General features: G+C 45.5%; 1 protein-coding gene across 1 annotated transcript in view; it reads right to left on the reverse strand.

The window, feature by feature from the left end:
• GAS2 (growth arrest specific 2) overlaps positions 1–6,198 on the reverse strand; it is a 126,773-nt gene extending 120,575 nt beyond the window's left edge. The window contains exon 1 of the mRNA XM_087721399.1: positions 6,102–6,198. The gene's annotated coding sequence lies outside the window, so the exon portion shown is untranslated. The remainder of the gene's footprint in view (positions 1–6,101) is intronic.
• Positions 6,199–12,037: the final 5,839 nt, after the last annotated feature.

Here is a 12,037-nt window from a genome sequence, read left to right on the forward strand (position 1 = left end):
ATTAAATAAATTAGGCAAGCTGCTTGAATCCACAGCAAGGTGGGGGAGAAACTTGAAAGAGTACAGGCAATCCTCAATTTACAACACTCTGTTTAGTGACCATTCGAAGTTACAATGGCACTGAAAAAAGTAACTTATGACCATTTTTCACCCTTATGACTGTCGGGTCATGAGATTTGCGTTCAGATATTTGACAAGGGGTTCCTATTCATGATGGGGGCAGTATCCCAGGATCATGTGATCACCTTTTGTGACCTTCTGACAAGCAAAGTCAATTGAAGTCAAACTCAATGGGAAAGCCAGTTCACTTAACAATGATGTTACTAATTTAACAAGCAGAAGTGTCAAACTCGAATTAATTGAGGGCCACATCAGGGTTGTGCTTGACCTTGGGGGTCCAGGATGGGCATGGCCAGGATTGGTGTGGCCAGGGTGGGCATGACTAATCAAGGCTTACTCATCAAGGCTCCGTTTGCGGCTGCGACAGCCTCCTTCAGCTCGCTGCCAGCAAAAACGGAGGTCCCCAAGCTCTGTTTTTGCTGGCAGAGCCACCACGGGCCTGTCCTTTGTTGTTTCTAGGATGGCCCCACAGACCAGATCTAAGCACCCCATGGGCCAGATCTAGCCAGCAGGCCTTGAGTTTGGCACCTCTGAACTACAGTGATTCATTTAACGAATGTAACAAGAAAGATCATAAAAAGTTTCACTTAGTCACATAAATTTGGGGGTCAATTGTGGCAAGTCAAGACTACCTGTAATGAGGAATCATGCTAGGAGGACAAGGTAACAGGACTCCTGATGATAGTGGTCTTATTTCTGTGAGGTTCTCCATTTTATCCCCCTAGCTAGTCAGATTTTCCATTATCAAGCATGGAATTGAACTTAGATCTTCCCAGACCTGGTCAAAAGACTTAAGCTTATGATGCTCCAGGGTTCACCAGCATACAAGCTGGGAAAGACACCTAGGTACTAACGTGGGGTTTGAGGGAAGACAAAAAGGCTGGGGTGGTTGTGCATTTGTGTGCTGTGGGAAGCTTGTTTTCTAGTGAAAGTGTTTATAGATGTGGGGAAATATCTATTTTCTATGTGGGGTGAATGTTTTAGGTGTGTTTTTCATATACTCTTGTGTATGCCCTCTATAGTAGAAGTCTGTGCGGTCATTGTGTTGGGGGGTAGCCAAGCTGATTTTGCCTAAATACTGGATAGCATCTTTCACCATATTCATGACTGGGAGAGTGACTTATCAAATAAGGAAGGGATCATGCGACAAATAGGCAGCTTACTATTTTCATAGTCTTTACCATTTACTGTCTCACTTTGTTAATGTCAGGAGTAACCATATTTTCTCAGCATCTCCAAAGGTATGTTACCTCATATAATCATAACTTTTCTTATGCCTCTTGTTTATAACTTAAAGTGTGTTTGATTCCTATTTAAAAAGATAAAAACAACCTCCAAATGATTTTAGAAATGTGTTGTGGCCCAGCAGGAGCCGTTGGAGCTGCCACCAGACACCGACAGCGAGGAGCCCTATGAGTCAGCCCTGGAGGATGTGGAGGACCCTGGACAGGGTTCCGACTCTGAGCAGGGCACAGAGAGTCAGGTGGCGCCTGAGCCTTGGATCAGTGGGGAGGAGACAAGAGAGAGTGATCCAGAAATCAACAGTGAGTTGTTCTGGGATGCACGCCGTCAAAGGGCTACTCAGCGTCAAGAACAACTACGTAATTACAGGAGGTAATTATGCTCATCTGATGGTCATTAAGCTCCTCTCCAGACTATAAAAGAGACTGCTTGTGCCACGCCCTTCTTGCAGAAGTCAATGCTTGGACTAAAGAGACACGAACTTGGCAGGCTGGGCTGCTGCCAGAGTTTGTTTGCATTGCTGACAAGGTTTGTTGGACTTGCTGCCAAAGTCCTTATCTATTTGTTTATTTGGCTTTCAACCACTGAGAGTCTGGACTTGCTATTAAAGGACATTCTCATTAAGCATGTTTCGGCTTTCGTTACTGGACGGAGGAGGAGGGGTCAGAACAGGAATGTATCCAGGTGGTCTCTTTTCTTTTCCATTCAGAGGGGCTTGCCATTGTCTTCCCCAAATTTTCCAATCATTTAGCAAAGAAGGGGGAGTCGTGATACGTCACATGACCCCACTGTGACGCTGCACATTTGACACCCCTGCTTTTAGATCATGCCTTGTGAACTCTGGACTTGTCTTGCCTCATGCACCCTCTTGCATTTTGAATTTGATTTTGCCTAGTGGGTTTCTCTTGTTTGGGAAACTTTCAAGTGCCTTGTGGACTCCTGGTCATTGCTCTGTGGACTAACATTGTTCTGCTTTTGGCTGGACTAAATTGAGACACTGGTAATTCTAAGTTTCTAGTGAAAGGAATTGCTGGCAAATATTAATAAACCCACTAACCCACCATTATGTGTGCATGTGAGTGAGTAGGACATCACAGACATAAACCAAAGGAAGAAGCTGAGACTCTAAGCAGGATCTCCTTTCTCGGGTAAACATAAAGGTTGCAATAGGAGAGAGAAGGCTCTTGCTGCAGACCCCACATTACTGGACTATCAGATAACAGTGGAAGGGATGATAGTGGCCAGACTAAAAAAGTTACTTCAACATAAGGCAAGGAATGGAAGCATCTACTCCCACTTCCCTCTTAGTCCTACACTCAGCCTGTTACAAGTAGTCCCCAACTTATAAACATCCAATTAGTGAGCATTTGAAGTTATAATGTCACTGTTGCAGCATCCCCATGGTCACATGATTACTTTGAAATCCTTAACTCTGAGTCTAACTAGCCTTCCAAGGTTACTATATTGTAAAAAAAGGAGAGATAAACATGTTGCATACATTCTAAACAAAGCCTCACAAAGGGCTACCCAATAGATACGGGCTACCCAATAGATACATAGAAATAGATAGATAGATAGATAGATAGATAGATAGATAGATAGATAGATAGATAGATAGATAGATAGATGATAGATGATAGATAGACAGACAGACAGACAGACAGACAGACGGACGCATGGAGAGGGAGGGAGGGACAGACAGACAGACAAGACTGAGTTATTTAATGATGTGGAACCTGCTCTTTGTACAACCATTCATTTAGCGACCATTCAAAGTTACAATGGCACTGAAAAAAGTGACATGACCATTTTTCACACTTACAACTGTTGTAGCATCTCCATGGTTAATGATCAAAATTTGGCTGCTTGGAACTGGCTTGTATTTATGACAGCTGCAGTATTCCAAGATCAGGCGATCACCTTTTGACAGGCAAAAGTCAATGGGGAAGCTAGGTTCACTTAACAACCACGTTACCACCTTAACAACTGCAGTGATTCACTTAAGAACTGGGACAGGAAAGATTGTAAAACGAAAGAAAACTCACTTAACAACCGTCTTGTTTGGCAACAGAAATCATGGGGCTCAATTGTGGCCTTAAGGCAAGGACGATCTGTATTACTTTGCGGCTCGTTGTAAAAGTGAACTAGAGGAAGAAAACGGGATAAATCTTATTCGGATAGCCAACCCCCATTGAGTTCAGGATTTGTTTTTATCATTAACCTCAAACCCCAATCAGTCTACGGTATTCTATAGAAACACCGATTGCGTCGGCCAAGGGCACGTACTCCCCTCCCTGGCTCGGTCCTCCGGATCAATATTCCGCGGACCGACACTAAGGCTTTGGCCAACTGTATAAAACGCAACCGCTACGCAGCCCATCCATCACCAGCGGCCGCTCGGCCCAGGCGAAACGTCTTGCCAGAACGTCAGCCAATTTCCCATTTAGAGCGCGGTGGTCCCATCGCAAAAACCACCCTGCTGAACTTGGTCCAAAAAGAAGTCCAGTCATTGGGGGAAAGGGGTGTTTCCCAACTACGTTCTGTTTCTACTCCCGGCCTCGCTAACGGCAAGGCCAGACCCCCGAGAGTCCGCAGAGCTAGAGGAAACCTGCAATGCGACGGGGAAGGGGAGGAACCCGCGCCGCCGAGCCAGTTCAGCCACTTTCTGAATCATGAAAAAAAAAACGCCGGAAAACAGCCCCACCTCCGATTCTCTCCCCCCCCCCACCTATTTCCCGCCATCCCTGAACGGGAGGAGGGAGAACACCCGGCGCTTGGATCTTTTCAGAGCGGCAGGGAAAGGGGCGGCGGGGGGAAGCAGACTGCAGAGGCGAGTCGGTAACGTGATCCCTGCCAAACATACCAATCCTAAGAGTCTGTCTCGTTTTCTGGCTGATATCTACCTCTCCCACGGGCGGGAAGCAGGAGCCTTTAAAGCAACGTCTCCTGGGCTGCTCAGGGTTAACCTAAAGGTCTGCAATTAAGGCAGGAGGGAAAAGCTGGTCGGGCTCTCTTTTTTTCCCCCCAAGCAAGATTTGCTGCAGATGTTTCCAGAGAACAACGCTCAAAGGAGGGGAGAAACAAAGACTCGGCTCGAAATTAATGGAAGGGAGAAGGTGCTATTCCCTTCTCCCCCCGCCCCCCCAACCTTTCTCTAACGAAGCCGAGTCTTCCAAAAGAAAACGTGGGGGGAGAAATGAAAACGGGGAGAGTCAGTTGGGTGTAGTAGTGGTTGAGGCAACGGGCAGAGACTGCGAGTTCGAGTCTCGTCAGAAGAACAAAGCCACTTGGGTGACGTTGAGCCATTCACTCACTGTTTCGTCATGGCAGTGGCAAACTACTTCAAAAATATTGCCAATAAAACAAGACTTCTCCTGACAGTTGGCAGCACTCATCAATGCCCCTTCCTCCCAAAATTGGAATTCCCAAGTCTGCTGTACTGCTGTATAGCCAGGACAGGTCCTACCTATAAGGCTCGTAGGTTGCTAAAAAAAAAACAACCTTTTGTCTGATCTAAGTCCACTTTAGGGAACAAGTTTGATCTGGTGCAGAGTGCTGCCTTCTCCATTAGGGACTGCAGGGCTCCTTCCTGATGCCGGAAACGTAACTCACCACTGTACAACCACGGAAATCCATGGTTCCGTGCCACCCCCCCCCCGTCTCTCTCTTCCCCCCGCTCCCCTACAGGCTCACGAAGTTGCGGGAAGAAAGGACTTGCAAGGCTTGGTCCAACTGGAAAAATCCAATTGCCCTAAATCCCGATTGCCCGTCCCACCTCAGAGGGCTTTCCAGTGGTCTCCCGTTTCAGTTGTCCTGCGGACCTACCTTCCCCAGCGCTATTTGGATTGCCTGCTGGAACCATACAGTAAAAACGGGCATCTCCCTCGCGCACGTAGTGTATACATTGGCTTTGCCTGCCTACCAACCTCACAAGCCTGCTCTTTGGGGGAAGGAAAAAGGAGAGAGAGAAAAAAAAGAATGCCAGCGTTCATTGTTGGGGCGGAGGTAGATTTTGTTATCTGCGGTCAAAGCCAAGATTGATGCGCGAGAGCCGGGAGGCCACGGGCAAAAGACCAGCCAAAGTTTCCAAAGTGCCTAATGCGATTCCCCCAGGAACACGTTCCAAAACACCCACCCACGCACGCAGGCACTCCGTCCTCTCTTCCCGCCGTCTTTGTTGTTGTTGTTTGGCACACTCAAACGTGTCGCACTGAACGCGATTGTCCCACATCCGCAGACTGCCGGACGGACGCGCGCTTGTTTGTAAACTTTGCGCGTAGTCCCGGCACGCTGTGGAAGACCGCGTGCGCTTTTTTTTTTTTTTTTTAACCTGCGGAAACCTTCCGCCTCGCTGCGGCAAACTAGAAGGACGCGGGACGGAGTAGAAAACGGAGTGGAAGGGTGGGGGAGAAAGAAAGAGGCTCGTCTTCTACGGGAATCGAAAGAGGTAAAAAATTGCCTCTCTTTCCTTGCACACGCTCCCCCCCCTTTTTTGGGGGGGGGGGGTAAAAACAGACCGCCTCGAGGTTACACAGACGCAACGTCCACTTCCACCCACGTTGACATCCTCGGTCCCTTTGTTCAATTTCAACCGCACCGATATATCTGTCTCTTAAATGTCTGGCGCAGCCGCCAGAGCCTTCTTCCCCCTCACCCACCCGCGGCCGCTATTTCTGAGTGGAGAGTTTAGCGCACCCGCCTCCCCGCCGTTTCGCTTTGCAAAAAAAAAGCTCACTCACTTTGCCCGCGCGATGGCTCAAAGTCTCTCTCCTCCTCTCGTAGCTCGTCCTCTTAGCCCGAGCAGCCCGACCGCAGCAGCGCTACTGCCACTGTTCATACTTCTGATCTCTGTATACTTGGTGCTCTCTTTGGGAAAGCGGGTTTTTTTTTTCCGCCAGAAACAGATTTCCTACATTTCATCAGTCCACATAGACGGAACGGAAGTTTAATGCTGACTTGAGGGAGGGGAGTAGGGGAAGGGGGGGGGTGGATAGAAAGAAGCGGCGAAACGGCAAATACAGGTTTACCATAGGAAAGAGGAGGGATATTGAATTACAAACTCTTCGCAGAAACTTTGGACCGAGAACGAGCCAAAGTGCTTATTTATGTTGCTTCCAATGCATTAAGAGGAGCGGCGCGATGGCTTTGAAAAGAATGCTGCATGGGATTGATTGGGAGCATTTAATGACACTTAACATGCCAGTAAAATGTTTCAGCTGGGGAACATCAGGAGCCAAGGTTAAGTTTATTCCTTTAGGCTCATTGGGCAGAATCCATCTCTTCTTGAGGCCAAGGACAGTGGTCCCACTGATGGAAAACGAGGGGTGGGGAGATGCAGTTAATATATTCTGGCATACGTTTGCCTGGGTATATTTTTCTTCCTGCAGGGTTGCAAGCAGATAAGTAGACAGACAGACTGACAGATGATGAAGATGGGTGGATAATTAGGTAGGTAGGTAGCAAGAGGCCTGTGGAGCAGAGCGGTGGTTTTTTTTTGTATAGGCTTCTAAGTCCCACAGACTTGCTGATGAAATTTGGTAGAGCAGTGAAACACTAAATATTGGAACAAGGTTTGCTTGTTGACCTGTCCAATAAAGTGGGCATGCTAACTGCTACTGGGTTTACCACAGGAGTGAAATCCAGCAGGTTCTGATGGGTTCTGGAGAATCCATAGCGGAAATTTTGAGTAGTTTGGAGAACCGGCGAATGTCGCCTCTAGCTGGCCCCAGAGTGGGGTGGGAATGGGGATTTTGCAGTATCTTTCCCCTGCCATGCCCACCAAGCCATGCCCACAGAACGGTACTAAAAAATTGAATTTCACCACTGGTTTACCATAATACCAAGTAAAAGATGAAAAATTCTTTCCCCAAAGGGAGAAAAAAAAGAAACTTTCACTGCAGTGGCCTTTCATAGTAATATAGCAATAGCAATAGCAGTTAGACTTAGATATCACTTCATAGGGCTTTCAGCCCTCTCTAAGCAGTTTACAGAGTCAGCATATCACCCCCACAGTCTGGGTCCTCATTTCACCCACCTTGGAAGGATGGAAGGCTGAGTCAACCTTGAGCGGGTGAGATTTGAACCGCTGAACTGCAGATAACAGTCAGCTGAAGTGGCCTGCAGTACTGCACCCTAACCACTGCGCCACCTTGGCTCTAATATATCATTTACCTTGGTCTCTGGCTTTTGCAAATCAATCAATCCTTTCAGGTACAGAGACATACAATTTTTTTTGCCTGATCTTGAAAAACAGAGATTTTTAAAGCCAAGCTATTCCATGTTGGAGGACTATCCAAATATCATATTTAAAATATAAACTTCTTTGAGCTGAGCTTCAGAAACAGGGCTGAGGTTTTCTAAGTTACAATATAAAAGTACCTTGTTGCATTATTGATGAATTTATCCACCTATCTACACTTTCATTTCAACGCCTATCTATAGCCTTGTTTAGTTCTTATCTAGTCCCTAACAATGTCTCGGCTTCTTAAGCTTTTAGAGATCGGCATAGGCCAGCCAAGTGTGGTCCCTTCCAGTAATTCAGATGAAATAATTTCCTCATGGTAATTGGGATTATAGTGGAGAGTTTCCTAGCAGCACTTATATTGTGCATCATTTAGTCATTCTTATTCACACCATTTAGGTTCACAGTAAGATTGCTTCTATATATCCCATTTACCATCTTTGATATAAGCCTATGTGTAAAGTCACAGCACTGGTTGCATTCACTTCCCAAAGATAAATTAGAGTTTTTCAATTTAGAAACAGAGTCCTTTGAACACTTGCTCTGTGTGCCAAGAGAAAAAAACACTCTGGACACAAAAACTATATTCTGGCATCTTCTAATTATGATATCCACATTTATTTAATTACCTTACTTACTGTTTGTTATTTTAGCCATAATGTTATCCAACCGTTGCTTATTAGTTCAATCATCTTGTCATTGTGGGGGGAAAAACTTGTTAATTCAGGAGGAAGAAACAGATGTTGGAATGACTGCATGGATATAACACTTGTCTGGTTCAGTTTCCTACTAGTTATCATCCTAGTCCCTGAAAAAAACTACAGAACATTCCAAATCTCTCCTCATTTTCCATTATTCTTTTCCATCTGACAATAAAAGTGGTCACAGATCATGTTTAAGGGTGGGTAACCTTGTAGAAGTTGGATCATATAGTTTGGTTATTTCCCCACCCTTGAAGGAAAATAATAAGAGGGTGGAATTTTCAACCCAACTACATATAATAGATGTATTCCACTTATGTGAGGTTATGCATACTTATTTTTATCTCTTTCCAAGTGAAAATAGATTACATAAACCTAAACCATTGAGCAGGACAACTTGGTAACATCAACAAAATGAGAATGAATAAAGAGTTGCCAACTTTTTTCTTCATTTACTTTATTCAGTAGGATCAATTTCTGGATATATGCATCTCTTCTCCAAATAGAAGTTGAGTTCTTGCAAAGGTATAAGCTCCTTGATGCCTGATCCATGGCTCACTGATGCCATTCTTCCAGAATCCACATGCAAACAGACTGAAAACTTAAAGGAGCAGACGCATGGATGACATTATCATGGCAGAAATTAAAGCACCTCTTCTTAGCAGATAAGAATCAGATCACAGTCATCGCCTATCCAGGGGTGTCAAAACTGGCAGCCCACAGGCCAGATGCGTCCATGCAGCCACGCCCACTCCAGCTTGGCCAAGGGGGAAAACGTTGCGATACATTACATGACAGCAATGTGATGCCATGAGTTTGACATCTGTGGTCATTGCTAACTTGTACTGCTAGTAAGTTATTTTTGTAGCTTGCATTTTGTATATTTTTGAAGATGCTTTCCTGAACCACAGGATCAGGAAAATCCAGAGTTTTCCAGAAAACTTATGACTTCATACTTACTTCAAAAGAACTTTTGCACTTGGAATAAAACTATGAATCTTTTCCAGACTTCAAACTCTACAGTTATGTGTACATGGGTTTTATTTCAGATAATTAAAAAAAAAAGATTGGAAAGGCTGTGTAGCCACATACACAGCTCTCTCCTAGAAATGTTCAATAATACGTGCCTTAAACAATGTCCAAGACATATGGTTAGAAGAACAACATGCCAATTTGTCTATACTTACTCTGTACTTTCCACCCCCTTTTCAGTGAAATACATTTACTGAGTTTTTATTCTTGTTTTGACTGAACAGCCTTCGTATCATGCTTCAACGTGCTAATGTGATATGAAAATGCAGCACAATTGGAAAGACACAGACTAGTAAAGCTGTATATTTCCAAATCAACTTTATGGTTAGACCTGATTGCCAAATGCACAGCTGAAACTGATATTATTAGCTACAAATAATGCAGAGATCTACACTTCAAACAAAACCTACACATTCCTGTTTTGCACTTCTGATTGAATTTTGCTTCCAGATTTGGCTTCCTCTTCAAATAACAGCCTTTAAGAAAGGCTTGCAAAGAAAAGGTAAAAATATCCCAAATGCTTCGGTTCCACCACAAAAGCGCGTAGGACAAAATCGCGCTCGACAAAAGCGCGCTGTGACGTCATCACAGCGCGACGAAAAAGATCGAAAAAATGTAAAAATAAAGCTAAAACCTTCCCCTAACCCCCCCAAACCTAACCCTAACCCTAACCCTAACCCTAACTCTTAACCTAACCCTAAACCTAACCCTAAACCTAACCGTTAAAGTAACGAAAAACGTAACGCTAACCCTTATCCTAACCCTAACGCTAACGCTAACACTCTAAAGCTAACCCGAACCCTTACCCTTACCCTAACCCTAACCCTAACCCTAACCCTTACCTTTATGTGAATCGGCTTGCTTTAATTTAATTTTTATTAATTTTTATTTGAATTTTTCGATCTTTTTCGTCGCGCTGTGATGACGTCAAAGGCGCGATTTTGTCGATCGCGCTTTTGCCGTCCGCGCTTTTGACGGGTCACGAATGCTTCTTATAATTTTTCATGTGTTTGTGGGACTGTTGGACTGCCTGATCAAACATCTTGGAAAGTGTAAAACATCTGTAATTTGGGTTTAAAAACAGAGATAAATAACCATGCCTTGAACAACGAAAGGTTTTAAAACGAAAAATATACTTTATAGAATAACCATATGAAAACTTTAAAAACACTCAAGAAATAAATAAAACTTATTCACCATCTGGGAGGAGAGTCACAGCTGTCTGCCCCTCAGATTTAATGTAATAAGAGTGTCCACAGACTTTCTAAAGACCAGGAAGATGGGGGGAGGCAATTTGAATAGGTGGAGTGGCCATTGAAAGACATGTTTTATGACTTTTGTAGATGACAATCTCTAATCAAAGAAACGTGTGAAGAGCCCACCCAATAAATGTTAGTGAGTGATAGATAGGATGGTCCCACACCATGACCAAAGAAGGGCTTTCAAGATGACCATCAGCACCTTAAATTGTACCAGGAACCTAGCTGTCAATCAGTGCAGGTCTTAAATATTTTGTATCTTGAGACTGATCTGTAACTACTTGGAGTGTAACATTCTGGACAGCTATGCAAATGAACTTAAAGGCATTATCCTGTAGAATACATTGCAATATTTGGGTTGAATGATGATTAAGGTGTGAGTGACAGTAAATAAAGCCTCCCTATTCAGAAAAGGGTTAGGCTGGGGAGTTGTTAATAGCCCCCTTGGCCACAGCTATCTACTGCGTTTCCCCAAAAATATAAGCCCACCCCCCAAAATAAGCCCCCTTGGACACACACACCCGGCTAGATCAGCGCCACTCACTGACCTAACGGTATCTTGAAGGTTCCAAGTCGTGCGAGCGCCTGTTCCCTCTGGCTTCCATGGCTTGGTGCCTTGATACCACTAGGTCAGTGAATGGCACTGCCCGGCTGGAGAGGGGGGTTGCTGGGCAGCTGCTCTCTTGCGAGTGGCCTCCTGAAGAGCCAGGCACAGCCTCAGGGGCGAATAGCTGTGTTGCACTGTCACAGCAGCGCAACACGGTAGCCATGAGGTGACCATGCTCATGAGTAGCCACACAGCAACCCCCTCTCTCCAGCCGGGCAGAGCTCCACTCACAACCCAGTGATATCCCAAAGGTCTCCCGAAAGTTTTCCAGCAATGGCTGCTCTGGAAGTGCGCTCTATGGTTGTGGGCCAGCTGCCAGAAAACTCTCTGCCCTGGCTGCCGGAAGACTCAGCAGCAGATTTCTGGGGTTTGGAAGCTGCAGAAGAAGCCGTCCACAGTTCTGGGATGGCAGTGGTGCCCTGGCCCTGCAGGGAGAGGTTGCCAAGGTTGGGAAGTACACAAGCTGGGGGTAGAACAGGTGCTCAGTCAACCTCCCTCTCCAGTCGGAGAGAGTGCCGTTCACTGACCCAGCAGTATCCTGAAGGCACCAAGCCGCGTGAGCACTTGGTCCCCCAGCTCCCGTGGCTTGGCTCCTTTGGGATACCACTGGGTTGGTGAATGGCACTCTGCCCAGCTGGAGAGGGGTGTTGCCAGGCAGCTGCTCATGAGAGTGGCCACCTCATGGCTGCTTTGTTGCACTGCTGTGACAGTGCAACACTGCCGTTCGCCCCTGAGGCTGTGCCCAGCTCTTCAGGAGTGAACAGCTGCCCAGCAACCCCAAAACAATTAAAAAAAACCAATAATAAGGCCCATATTTGGGGGGGGGGGTCAAAAG

Source organism: Thamnophis sirtalis, unplaced genomic scaffold (genome assembly GCF_051295495.1).
Source record: "Thamnophis sirtalis isolate CommonGarterSnake01/CBP01778 unplaced genomic scaffold, rThaSir2_p1.2 scaffold_1, whole genome shotgun sequence".
In the NCBI taxonomy this organism is placed as follows: Eukaryota; Metazoa; Chordata; class Lepidosauria; order Squamata; family Natricidae; genus Thamnophis; species Thamnophis sirtalis.